This window comes from Monodelphis domestica, chromosome 7 (genome assembly GCF_027887165.1).
Source record: "Monodelphis domestica isolate mMonDom1 chromosome 7, mMonDom1.pri, whole genome shotgun sequence".
Lineage (NCBI taxonomy): Eukaryota > Metazoa > Chordata > Mammalia > Didelphimorphia > Didelphidae > Monodelphis > Monodelphis domestica.
This window is the reverse complement of record NC_077233.1, coordinates 233,200,714-233,213,388: the sequence shown is the minus strand read 5'-3', so window position 1 is coordinate 233,213,388 and position 12,675 is coordinate 233,200,714. Positions and strand designations below refer to the sequence as shown.

The following is a 12,675-nucleotide window of genomic DNA, read 5'->3' as shown; positions in this document are numbered from 1 at the left end:
GTCCTGGATCATTGTACTGCCAAGAGTGGCTAAGTCTTTCACAGTTGATCATTGTATGATATTGCTGTTACTGTGTACAAGGTCCTCTTGGTTCTGTTTATTTTACTCTGCATCAGTTCATGTAGATCTTTTCTGCTTTTTCTGAAATCTTCCTCCTCATCCTTTCTTATAGCACAATAAATAGCATTCCATTGCCACATCATATACTGCAATTTGTTCAGCCATTCCCCAATTGCTGGACATTCCTCCAATTTCTGATTCTTTGCCACCACTAAAAAGGGCTACTATAAATATTTTTGTATAGGTAGGCCCTTCCCTACAATTTCTTTTATTACTTTGGGGTATAGACCTAGTAGCTGTATTACTGGATCAAAGGGTATGTACAGTTTTATAGTCCTTTGGGCATAATTCAAAATTACCCTTCAGAATGGTTGGATCAGTTCCCAACTCCTGATTCTTCCACGTACCCTCCAACAGTTATCATTTCCTGTTACTGTCATATTGACCAATCTGATAGGTGTGAGGTGGTACCTCGGAAGTGTTTGAATTTGCATTTCTCTAATCAAGAGGGATTTAGAACATTTTTTCATATGATTATTGATAGCTTTGATTTCTTCATCTGAAAACTGCTTGTTCATATCCTTTGACCACTTATCAGTTGGGGAATGACTTATATTTTTATAAATTTGGCTTAGTTCTCTGCATATCTGAACAATGAGATCATCTTTATCAGAGAAATTTGTTAGAATATTTCCCTCCAGTTTGTTGTTTTCCTTCTAATCTTGGTTACATTGGTTTTGTTTATACAAAACCTCTTCAAATTTAATATAGTCAAAATTATTCATTTTACATTTTATAATACTCTCCATCTCTTTTTTGATCATAAATCCTTCCCTTCTCCATAGATCTGAAAGGACTTCCTGTTCTCCCGGGCTGGCTCTCAATCTATTTAGCCACCCAGCTGCCCAGCTAAATGACTTCTAAGGTACCTAAGTATTTTTATTCTAATTGCCTTGGTCAAACTAGATTGGGTTCTCTATACTGAAAGGGAAAGAAGTCGGGAATTTTCTTGCAGTCTTCCATGGTTAGAATGGAGGGAACATGGTAGTATTGGAGACAAGCCCAGAAACAAGGGATTGAGGGGGTGCAACAGATCTTCCTAACCTCTAATTCAGTGATAGTGAACCTTTTAGAGACGGTGTGCCCAAACTGCACGTGAGTCCCCTGCCTTACCCTAGATAGGGGAGGAAGGAAGTGCTCATATTGGGCTTCTAGGCAGAGAGGTGGGTGATGGGAGAAATATCCTCAGATGTGCCTGGATAGAGGGAGGAGAGCATCCCCCTCTGGCACACATGCCTTACATTTGCCAACATGGCTTAATTAATTTATTATATTCTGTTTGGGTTATGTCAAGGTCCCCAGGGGACTGGGGCCCCTACTTGGTGAACTACTGTATTGTACTATGCTTCCTTTCTATTCAGTGGTCTCTAAACTTTATATTATATTTAGCAAACTAAAAAAATTTTTAATCAGTAAAAAATTCTTCAAGCATACACACCAAAATACTTGTATTAATTTATAAATCACATATATACCCTACTACATATAACATATATCATAAAATATGAACATATGTTAATATATAACTAAAGATTAGTAAGGTTTAATTTTTTGTTATAAGACAAAATATAAATATAAATGAAAGTACTCTACTACTATTTTCTTCCTATACTCCTATTAGATGATTTTGTACATCTAGAATGTGTAAGCACACTTTGGATACTACTGTTCTAATTCACTGACAAAGGAAAGACCTCTTTTGCTTTGAGATATCAAAGAAGGTAGTTAGTTAAGGAGCTAGAGAAAAGGCAAGGAGGTGGTCAAAGGCCAAAGTTCTAGGGGCAGGAGAGGGGATGGGAGTCTCTTGGTGAAACTGTATCAGACCTACCTCCCCTCTCCCCCCAAAATTGGGTGTCCCTGAACAGGATTTGCTGGGTGTAATCAATCAACAAGCATTTATTAATCTCCTTCTTTGTGATGTGCCAAGCACATAATAGGGACTTAATAAATATTTATAGGTTGATTGACTAATTCCTTCTTTGCATTATATAGCACATAGTAGGGTCTTAATAAATATAGATTGATTGACAGTAAGTAATTCCTTATTTGTGTTAGATAGCACATAGGCAGGGACTCTATAAATATTTATAGATTGGTTGATAGTAATTCCTTCTTTGTGTCAGATGTGGTCAGAGGGTAGAGGATGAGATAAAAGCAAAAATAAAGAGGCAGCTAAGTTGCTCAGGTTTGGAGATGGGAGGCTCTGGGTTCAAATGTGTCCTCAGACACTTTCTAGCTTAACCCCCTTGCTTAGCCCTTACTGCTCTTCTGCCTTAGAACCAATACACAGTATTGATTCTAAGGAAGGTAAAGGTTAAAAAACAAAAACAGAACAATTGCTTTCCTTAAAGTATACCCATTCAGTAAGGAGAGATGACAAGTATATACAGGACCCTAAATTCAGGTCTGCAGGAGATCCCAGATCATAAATCATAAATCAGCAAATTAAGACCCAAGAGATTATCACTGGCTCAAAATCATAGAGATAGTATTCATAAAGGGGTAGGATTTGAACCCAAGCCCAACCACCAATTTTTCTGCTGTATAGACAAAGAAAGGATATGGAAAAATATATTCAAATAAAGACAAGGTTATTTTGGTGGGAGAAGCCACTAGTAGTTGTGTGTGTGTGTGTGTGTGTGTGTGTGTGTGTGTGTGAGTGTGTGTGTGTGCACGCACGCAAGAGTGCGCAGTGAAGACCTCACTTAAGAAATGTTCTTTGACCTGAGATAGTCAAAGACAGATACTAGGGATTCTAAGAATAGATATTCTGGGAGTGAGGAATACTGAGAAGAGGAGGAAGATGAGGTGTTAGGGGGAGATACAGCAAGAAAGCCTGAATACATGAAGAGGAATAAAGTTGCTCCCTGGGAGAGGGCAAAGCTATAGCAACCTCAGCAAGAACCTCTCCTGGTTTTCCTTAGTCTTTGTTCCTTTTCTTTGAGATTATCTCCAATTGATCCTGAACATCGTCTGTTTGTTATCTTCCTTGTTAGATTGTCATCTCCTTGAGAGCAAGGAGTATCTGGTTGTTTGTTTGTTTACTTTCTTGGTATACCCAGTGCTTGGCACTGTAGATGTTGTTGCCCAGTCCTTTTCAGTTGTATCTGTCTCTTCCTGGCTCCATTGGGAGGCTTTTTGGGCAGAGATATTGAAGTGGTTTGCCATTTCCTTTTCCAGCTCATTTTAAAGATGAGAAAACTGAGACACACAGGGTGATGTGACTTGTTCAGGGTCACATAGTAATTGTCTGAGGCTAAAATTTAACTTTGAAAGAGGAGCCTTCCCTGGCAAATAGTAGGTTATAATAAATTGGCTTGACTTGTTAAGAAAGCCAGTTTTCAGTAATGTTTTCTCAAGGTCTAGGACCCAAAGTCCACCTGGGAAGCATTAGAAGGGAGGAGAAAGCAGGCACCCTTCCTAGTTGCATTGGATACTGGATTTGGATGCAGAGGAACTTTATATAGATCTTATCTCTGTGACCTTGGACAAATTGCTGAATCTCTTTGGGATCCAGTTTACTCATCTGGAAAGTAAAACGATTAGATTAGATAGACTCTATGGTATCCTCCAAGCTCTGAAATTTTAAATGAGTGATATGCACTGTATTCTTATATTGTTAGATTTCAGATATCTAAGTAAAGACACTCATGCCCTGCGGCTTGAAACACCCCAGATTCTAGAAGTCACACAAAGTAAACTGTTAAATAGTGAGTGGCATAAATATTTAAGCATTTGAGGCCTCAGAATAACTTTGATTATTAACCTGACTATCTTGCTGAGGGGTAAATACTTTCTATCTACAGATCAGAGACTGAAAAATCCTTTGATGGTTTTTATTTTTGTGTGAGAAATAACTGCATTAGTTGGGAAGCTTTCCCCAGAAGGCACACAGTCAAATCATTCCTGGCTTTATATGGAAGACATTCAGGCACTCCAACAGAAACAATTCTGGGAAACTTTCTGGGATTTGGTTACTTCGGTCATATTGTGATTGAGTGGAATCATGGGGATCTCTATGGGGGTCATTGGATTCATTCTTTCAAAAGGAGTAAAAACTGTTGGGATGCCTTGTAGGCCAGTAGCTTGGAAGACAATCCAACCAAGATTGCCATTGTACTGAGAGAAGTCATGGTTCAGGGATGATTGTGCCACGCCAAGACTGGCAGAAGGTCAACCACAAATGGATGCTTGGAGATGGTGGTTGGTTGATACAAGGAGGACCATGGCAAGGACCTAACTAAAGACTGAGGATATGAAGAAAAGCAAAACTGCTTCTGTTTTAGGGAATAACCATTTGAGTGACTTCAGCTGACCAATGAGTCTAGAAGCCATATTGCAAGTGATTTAGAAGAGTGAGATATAACTAGATGACTGGTTATAATGTATATGTATATATAATATATTCTCTATATAAACACATTCACACATGTGAGAAAGAATGAAAGAGAAAAAGAAAGAGAAAAAGAAAAAGAAAGAGAAAGGACGAAAAAAAGAGGAAGGAAGAAAGAAAGAGGAAGTGAAGAAGGAAAGAAGGAAGGAAGAAAGGAAGGAAGGAAAGAAAGAAGAAAGAAAAAAGAAAGAAAAGGATTGCTTAGGGAATCCCAGTAATTCTTGGCTGAATAATTGCGGGCTGGAGAAGTCTAAGGGGACTTCTTGGACGAGGATGAATTACACTGAAGGATGGATAGGATTCAACTAGTTCAGGCAGCGGGAAATAACGGAGGAAGCAGTGAGCAGTTCAGGACTTCAGTGGGAACGTTGTGGGTGGGGGTGCACTGAAGCCTGAGAAAAGGAGAGAATCACATCCTCGTTTTTGGCATACTGAGGTTGGTATTAATTATTGCAATCTGCAGGGAGCCTCCCTCTTCGGCCAGGAATAAACAAGCCCGAGAGAGAAGAGGAGTCTCTGGGACATGTTATTTTTATTTTGAGTACGTTCTGTCGGGACCGGGGTAAAAATGGCCCTCCATCTGGCCCACCCCTCTGCCAAGCAGGAATGATTGATGCCTTTGTGGAGGAGGCTGGGACTGGGAACGCAGTGGGGCGCCTTTAACAACATCTCGATCCTTTCCCTTGGCACCAAGCCTCCCTCAGATCGAGGATGGAGAAGCGTTTTCTAGCTAAGTACTGCAGTTAGGTCTACAGTGATAGTCCCAGGAGTAAAAGTGTGAGGAGTTATCTCCCTCCTACCCTTTCTAACCACCTCTCTCTCTGTCTCTCTCTCTGTCCCTCTCTGTCTCTGTCTCTGTCTCTCTCTGTCTCTGTCTCTCTCTGTCTCTGTCTCTGTTTCTCTCTGTCTCTGTCTCTGTCTCTGTCTCTGTCTCTGTTTCTGTCTCTGTCTCTGTCTCTCTCTCTCACACACGATTGTCATACTCAGGTTGGTCAGTTCTCAGTCCGAATTTCAGTCTCATCTTGAATTCTTTCCTTGGCTATGGATGCCTAAACAGCTCCAGTAAGAAAGCCCTGTTTTAGGAGCAGCTGGGTGGTTCAGTGGATGGAAAGTTTAGGGAGGTCCTGGGTTCAAATCTAGCCTCAGACACCTCCTAGCTGTGTGACCCTGGGTTGCCCATTGCCCAGCCCTTACTGCTCTTCTGCCTTAGAACCAATACACAGTACTGATTCTAAGGTGGGAAGGTGAGTTAAAAAAAAAAGAAAAACTGTATTTTGCCCAGAGAAGCAAGACCAGCAAGAAATGGTATGATGCCTCTGTGTCAAGAAAATGGGAGTTCAAGTTCTTCCCTTGACTTACATAACCCTTAGTATTTCATTGGCTTTAATTTTTAAATTTTAATTTAAATATTTTATTGAAAAGAATATTGAGAAGGCCACTGAATAGGTCAGTGGTTAGAGAGCCAGGTGGGAGGTCCTGGGTTCCATTCTGACCTCAGACATTTCTTAGCTAGGTGACCCTGGGCAAGTCACTTAACCCCCATTGCCTAGCCCTTGCCACTCTTCTGCCTTGGAACCAATATACATTACTGATTCTAAGATGGAAGGTAAAGGTTTAAAAAACAACAACATTGAGCATCAATTCAATCACCTAAATTAGTTTAGTAAACATATACTAAAAGTAATTAAATTTAAATTATTAAATAACTGATAATATTAATTAACAATTTAAAAAATAGTAATTAAAATAAAATTAATTTAAACAAATAGGAAGGAAACATTTAAATAGCATCTGCTTTGTGCCAGGCACCATGGTAAAGGCTTGACAAATATTATCTCATTTGATTTTCACAATAACCTTTGGAAATGGATGCTAGGATTATCCCCATTTTATAGTTGAGGAAACTGAGGCACAGATTAATGACTTGCCCAAGCTCACACAGCTAGTAAGTGACTGAGGTCAGATTTGAACTCAGACCTTCCTGATTACTGCTTCATATAATTGTCCTTCTTATATCGACCAGCTAGAGGATGAGCCCAAAACCCTGGCCTGGCTTTCCCAAATGTATGAACATGGAGGGAATTGTTTGGATGATACAGAGTCAAGGTGAGATATAAAATCAGATATTAAAGGCTCATGAAGTGTGATAGGCAGACTAACCATTGGGCTATTACAATAATCCAGACAATAATAATATTAATAATAATAATAAGTAACATTTATGGAACATTATGTGCCAGATTAAGAGAAGAAAAGGACCTACATATTTAAAAATATTTATAGCAGCCCTTTTTGTGCTGGACAAGAATCAGAAATCTGCAAAGCACTTCACAGTTATTAATCGCATTTGATTCTCACAAAAACCCTGGAAAGTAGGTGCACTTTACCGTTGAAAAAGTGAGGCAAACAGAGATTAAGTGACTTGCTCAAGGTCACATTTTTTTTAAAACCCTTACCTTCCATCCAGAATGGTAAGAGCTAGGCAATGGAGGTTGAGTGACTTGCCCAGGGTCACACAGCTGGGAAGTTTCTGAGATTAATTTTGAACCCAGGACCTCCCATCTCTGGGCCTCAAGATCACATTGTTAATAAGTGTCTGGGTCTAAATTTGAACTCAGGCTTATTGACTCTAGGCCCAGCATTTTATCTACTTTACCACCTAGCTGCCTCCTTAAATATGAGGAGATAAAGGTCTGAACCAGGGTCATGGCAATATCAGAGAAAGAAAGGGTGGCTTTTTTTGGAGACAAATAGGGTTAAGTGACTTGACTAGGGTCATACAGTTAGTAAGTATCTGAGACTGGATTTGAATTCAGGTCCACCTGACTCCATGGCCAGAATTCTATCCCCTGTGCCACCAAGCTTCCCTGAAGGGTACCATTTTTCAAGAGATATTACTAAGGCAAAAAACAAAAACAAAAACAAAAACAACAAGTCTTGGCAATTGATTGGATATTGAAGATAAGAGAAAGAGAAAAGAATGGAGATGGAGGTGTCCTTGACAGTAATAGGGAATTTTGGAAGAGGGGAGGGTTTGAGGGAAAAACCCAATGAGTTTGGCTATAGACATTGTTGAGTTTAAGATGTCTATGGGACATCTAGTCTGAGATATCTAATAGATAACTGGAGATGTTGGAAGAGAGGTTAGGGCTAGATAAGGAGATGTGAGAATCAGCATAGAGAAAATAATTGAATATATGGGACCTGATGTCATAATCAAGTGAAATAATATAAAGGTAGGAGAGGAGAGTGCCTGCCTGCCTTCATCATGTCATTTGTCAACCAGAAACCAGTTATATATTAATTGTTCATGGGTAGGCTGAGCCAATATAATTAAAATGACAATTCTACATAAATTAATTTACTTATTCAGTGTTTTATCAAAGAAGCTATCAAAAATTATCTTATAAAGCTAGAAAAATGATAACAAAATTAATCTAGAAGAATGAAAGGTCAAGAACAGCAAGGGAATCAATGAAAAAATGTGAAGAAAGGTGGACTAGCAGTAGTAGATTTCAAGATGCATTACAAAGCTGTGATCATCCAAACAATTTTGCATTGACTAAGAAACAGAGTGGATTATCCCCATTTTATAGTTGAGTAAACTCAAATGACTGCAGTAATCTCATGTATGATAAATGCAAAGATCCAAGTCTTTGGGACAAGAACTCACTATTTGTCAAAAATTGCTGGGGAAATTGGAAAGCAGTTTATCAGAAATTAGATAAAGACCAACATTCACACCATATACCAAGAAAAGGTCAAAATGGGTACATGATTTAGAAAAGAAGCGTGATATCTTAAGCAAATTAGGGGACCATGGAATACTTTACCTGTCAGATCTATGGATGAAGGAAGAATTTATGACCAAACAAGAGAGAAATTATGGGATGTAAAATGGATAATTTTGATTACATTAAATTTAAAAAGGTTTTGTACAAACAAAACCAATGAGCCCATGATTAGAAGGAAAGCAGGAAACTGGAGAGGGGAGAAAATATACAACAAATTTCTCTGGAAAAGCCTCATTTCTTAAATATAGAGACAACTGAGTCAAATTATAAGAATATAAATCATTCTTCATTTGATAAAAGGTCAAAGGATATGAAAAAGTAGCTTTCAGAAGAAATTAGAGCTATCTTTAGTTATATGAAAAAATGATCTAAATCACTATTGATTAAAGTAATGCAAATTAAGACAACTTTGAAGTATCATCTCTTACCTATCAGATTGACCAATATGGTAGAAAAGGAAAATGACAAATATTGGAGATGATGTGGAAAAAATTGGGATACTAACACATTGTTGGTAGAATTGTGAACTAATTCAAACATTCTGGAGAGCAATTTGGCACCATGCCCAAAGAGCTATAAAACTGTGCATACCCTTTGGCCCAACAATACCACTAGGTTTGTATCCCAAAGATTAAGAGAAGAAAAGGACCTACATATACAAAAATATTTATAGCAGCCCTTTTTGTGCTGGACAAGAATCAGAAATTGAAGGGATGTTTATTAATTGAGGAATGCCCAAACAAGTTGTGGTATATAATTGGAATGGAATGCAATTGTGCTATAAGAAATAATGAGCAATATGGCTTCAGAAAAACCTGGAAAGACTTACATGAACTAATGCAAAGTGAAGTGAGCAGAACCAGAACATTGTATACAGTTACAGCAACATTGTAGGATGATCAACTGTGGATGACAGCTAATCTGATCATCATAATAATCCAAGACAATTCTGAAGGACTTGGAGAAAGAACTGATGGAGTCTGAATGCAGATTTAAGCATTACATTTTAAGCTTTCTTTCTTTCTTTCTTTCTTTCTTTCTTTCTTTCTTTCTTTCTTTCTTTCTTTCTTTCTTTCTTTCTTTCTTTCTTTCTTTCTTTCTTTCTTTCTTTCTCTCTTTCTTTCTCTCTCTATCTCTCTTTCTCTCTCTCTTTCTTTCTTTTTTTCTTTCTTTCTTTCTTTCTCTCTTTCTTTCTTTCTTTCTTTCTTTCTTTCTTTCTTTCTTTCTTTCTTTCTTTCTTTCTTTCTTTCTTTCTTTCTTTCTTTCTCTCTCTCTCTCTCTCTCTCTCTCTCTCTCTCTCTCTCTCTCTCTCTCTGTCTCTCTGTCTCTCCCTCTTTTTCTTTTGCAATGCAGCTAATATGGAAATGTTTTCATGACTGTGCATATATAATCTGAATCAAAATGCTGCCTTCTCAAAGGGAGAGAGTGGCAAGAGGAAGGGAATTTTGGAACTCAAAAATTACCCCCCCCCAAAAAAAAAGGTAAAATAGTTTTTATATGTAATTGAAAAAATAATATAAATTATTCTTTAAAAAAAAGAACCAGGTATAGAAAGTTCATCCACACATGTTAATTCTCTCCACAGTACATCCTTTATACCTCATCATGATTATTCTTGGTGGGTACCACAACTCCATTTTATATATATATATATATATATATATATATATATATATATATATATATAATATATAGTATAGATCCCAGATTTAGTGGACCTTAGTTGTTATCTAGTCCAATGCCCTCATTTTATAGAGGAGAAAATAGAAGTGCAGAAACTTTGACTAACCTGCCCAAGGTCACATAGGCAGCAAGTGACAGGGGATTTAAACCCCAGTTCTCTGACATCAAATTCATCATTCTCTCCTCTATAGGACACCACCTCTCTGAGGTCTAAGTTTCTCTATTCTGAGCCTTTTTAAGGTCTTAGAATTTCCCAAGTTGTCAATTTCTCTGTATCTGTATAAACTTCAGGGAGTCTGAGAAATACATGACAAGATTTGAAGTTATATAAGTCTGATTGGAACCTATGGGATTTTGATTGAGAGATTGAATAGTCTGGCCCCAGTGGGGAGCACAATGAACCAAAGCATCTAGGTATGACATTTAATTTTAGTTTTCACTTGCCTATGGCTGAAAAAACAGTAGGATAGTATTTGGGAAAATAGACACTTCAGTGTGCACTGTGAATGGAAACTAACAAAGGGGTTGGTTGATGAAGCTAGAGCTCTCCCCTGCTTGCCATTCTACATTTTAAAATTCCTGATGAGAATATTTGTTGTTTCTCCTTGGTCTCAAAGAAAGGACATTAAAGGTTTATCTTGCTTCCCCAGGGCTTGTCACAGGCAGATACTTTTCACATGATTGTCTCTATTTCTTTAAGCTTTTTCATATGGTTTTTATCTCCATTAAACCATAAATGATCATAAGTGTCCTGTGTCTCTGATCTGTTGGTTAACTGAATGTAGGGCTGGGTGTTCAGTGGAGGACACCAGGGACTAGCTTGGTATGCACAGGGTTAAACAGATTAGAGATTTAAACTTCTATCCAGAATGCTCAGCTTTCCTTTGCCTAGTAGGAGACTGATTTAGTTAAGATGAGATTGTTTTTGCTTTGAGTTTATTGATACCTCTTAAGTAAGTTCCTAAATAGTAGAGTTTGATGACTTGGGACCATGCCCTTATGGACTGGTGGAGTCATTAGAGAGATGATCTGAAATAGAAAATGGTTCAGTGAAACTCTAGCCTCTGAATCAAGAGGCAGAGTAGAGGTCTGTAAAAAGGGAAGGGCTCCCAGGTGGAAGGAGACATTTCATCTGAAATATTGGCTACTTCCCTATAAGAAATGATTGAAATTCTGATGTTGAGAGGGAAAGAAGAGAGTGAATATTCATTTTCACTTTCCATCTAACCCTTGTCAGATAGTGACTCTTTCTGATTATCTTTAGATCTTAGATACAGATAATGCTGCAGTGAAAATGTTCTCCAGGGTTGTTCCAGTAATCTCCTTTATTTGACAAAAGAAGCCCCAGAAAAGTGAAGTGACTTGCCCAAAGTTACAAATATAATGTGTGGCAGAGCTGAGATTTGAACCAGGTCCATTACTCTTTCCACTGTACCATCATGCCTTTTTCTTCTAAGTTTGGGTAAATGCCTTTCTATGTGGTCTCTGTGTGGGAGTGGGGAAAGACTGTGTCAGAGCAGAATTGGCAGGATGTATTGAACCTTCCTCATCACTGGGAAGGGACAGTCATGGAGGAATTCCATCCCAGAGAGACTACAAGGTGGAAAGGGCAACATTTAGGACAGAATGGGATAATTAGCTAGACTGGATTAGAGACAGGAGGCAATTTCAGAGCTGAGAGAAGACAGCTGAGAGATGAGGGCTGAGGCCAGCAATGAAATTCATGTTCAAGTTAGAGGAGGAGCATGAGAATAATTTGTTGCACTCAGAAGCTGCATAGATGCATCCATATTTTTTGCCTAGGAATGTGTGACTAATAGAACTCTCTCAACTCTCTCCAACTCCCATCAACTGGAGCCCCCTTGTGATATTGCTACCCTCATGAATTTTACAAGACAGCGAATGCAATGAATGGCTCTCTGGAGAAGCAGCTCTTACTCTAGCTAGTCATGCTTTATGATAGATAGGCTTGGCTTCTATTATATTTTGATGGTTCCATAATCAGAGGTGTGCTGGCCCCAGATGAAACTAGATTTCTAGAACTGATTGCTAAGTTTTTAGTGTGAGGTATAAACCTTGGAAATCAGCAAACACTACCAAGTGGGTCTTGATTTAAGACAAGAAAGTGATGGGGAAAATGTTAATAATGCAAATTAAACTTACAAGTATCTTGTGAATGTATTTTTCTCCTCTGAGAGCTAGTTGCTAAATATTTGCCAGCATAATGCTTCCCATAACCCAAGGGACTCTGGGTGTGTGTGCCAAATAGGAATCTAATTCAAGAAGTGATTATATCAACAATAGGAAAACATAATGGAACCTAAGGCCACAAGTAATAGAATGCAGGTATAATTATGTGAGAGGTCCCTTGTAATTACAGATCAACAAGCCAATTATTTCTTCCAGGAGACAGGACTTGTGTGTGTGAGCTGTTTTCCTTCTCTGGATTATGGTAATGAAGAAGCATTTCCCATTTTGACAGACACTTACCCCCATTCATTAAAAAAGGAGTACAAGAGAATGTTTCAGTGACTGTTGAGTTTGCTAAGTTGAACAACTCAATAAGATTCAAAGAAAAATGGAAATATTGCATGGGTCAATGGAGCAAATTCAAGAATTCAATTCAACAGCTATTTATGGAACACTTGCTATGTGCTGGCCACAGGCTGAAGATACAAAGACAAA

At 38.2% G+C, this 12,675-nt stretch overlaps 1 long non-coding RNA gene across 7 annotated transcripts in view; it reads left to right on the top strand.

Annotated features, from left to right (window-relative positions):
- The window catches only part of LOC103098813 (uncharacterized), a 97,960-nt gene that overhangs the window by 3,383 nt on the left and 81,902 nt on the right, over nt 1-12,675 (top strand). For all 7 annotated transcript variants that reach the window (XR_008913724.1, XR_008913725.1, XR_008913721.1 and 4 more), the window contains exon 3: nt 906-985. This is a non-coding gene — a long non-coding RNA (uncharacterized LOC103098813). The remainder of the gene's footprint in view (nt 1-905; nt 986-12,675) is intronic.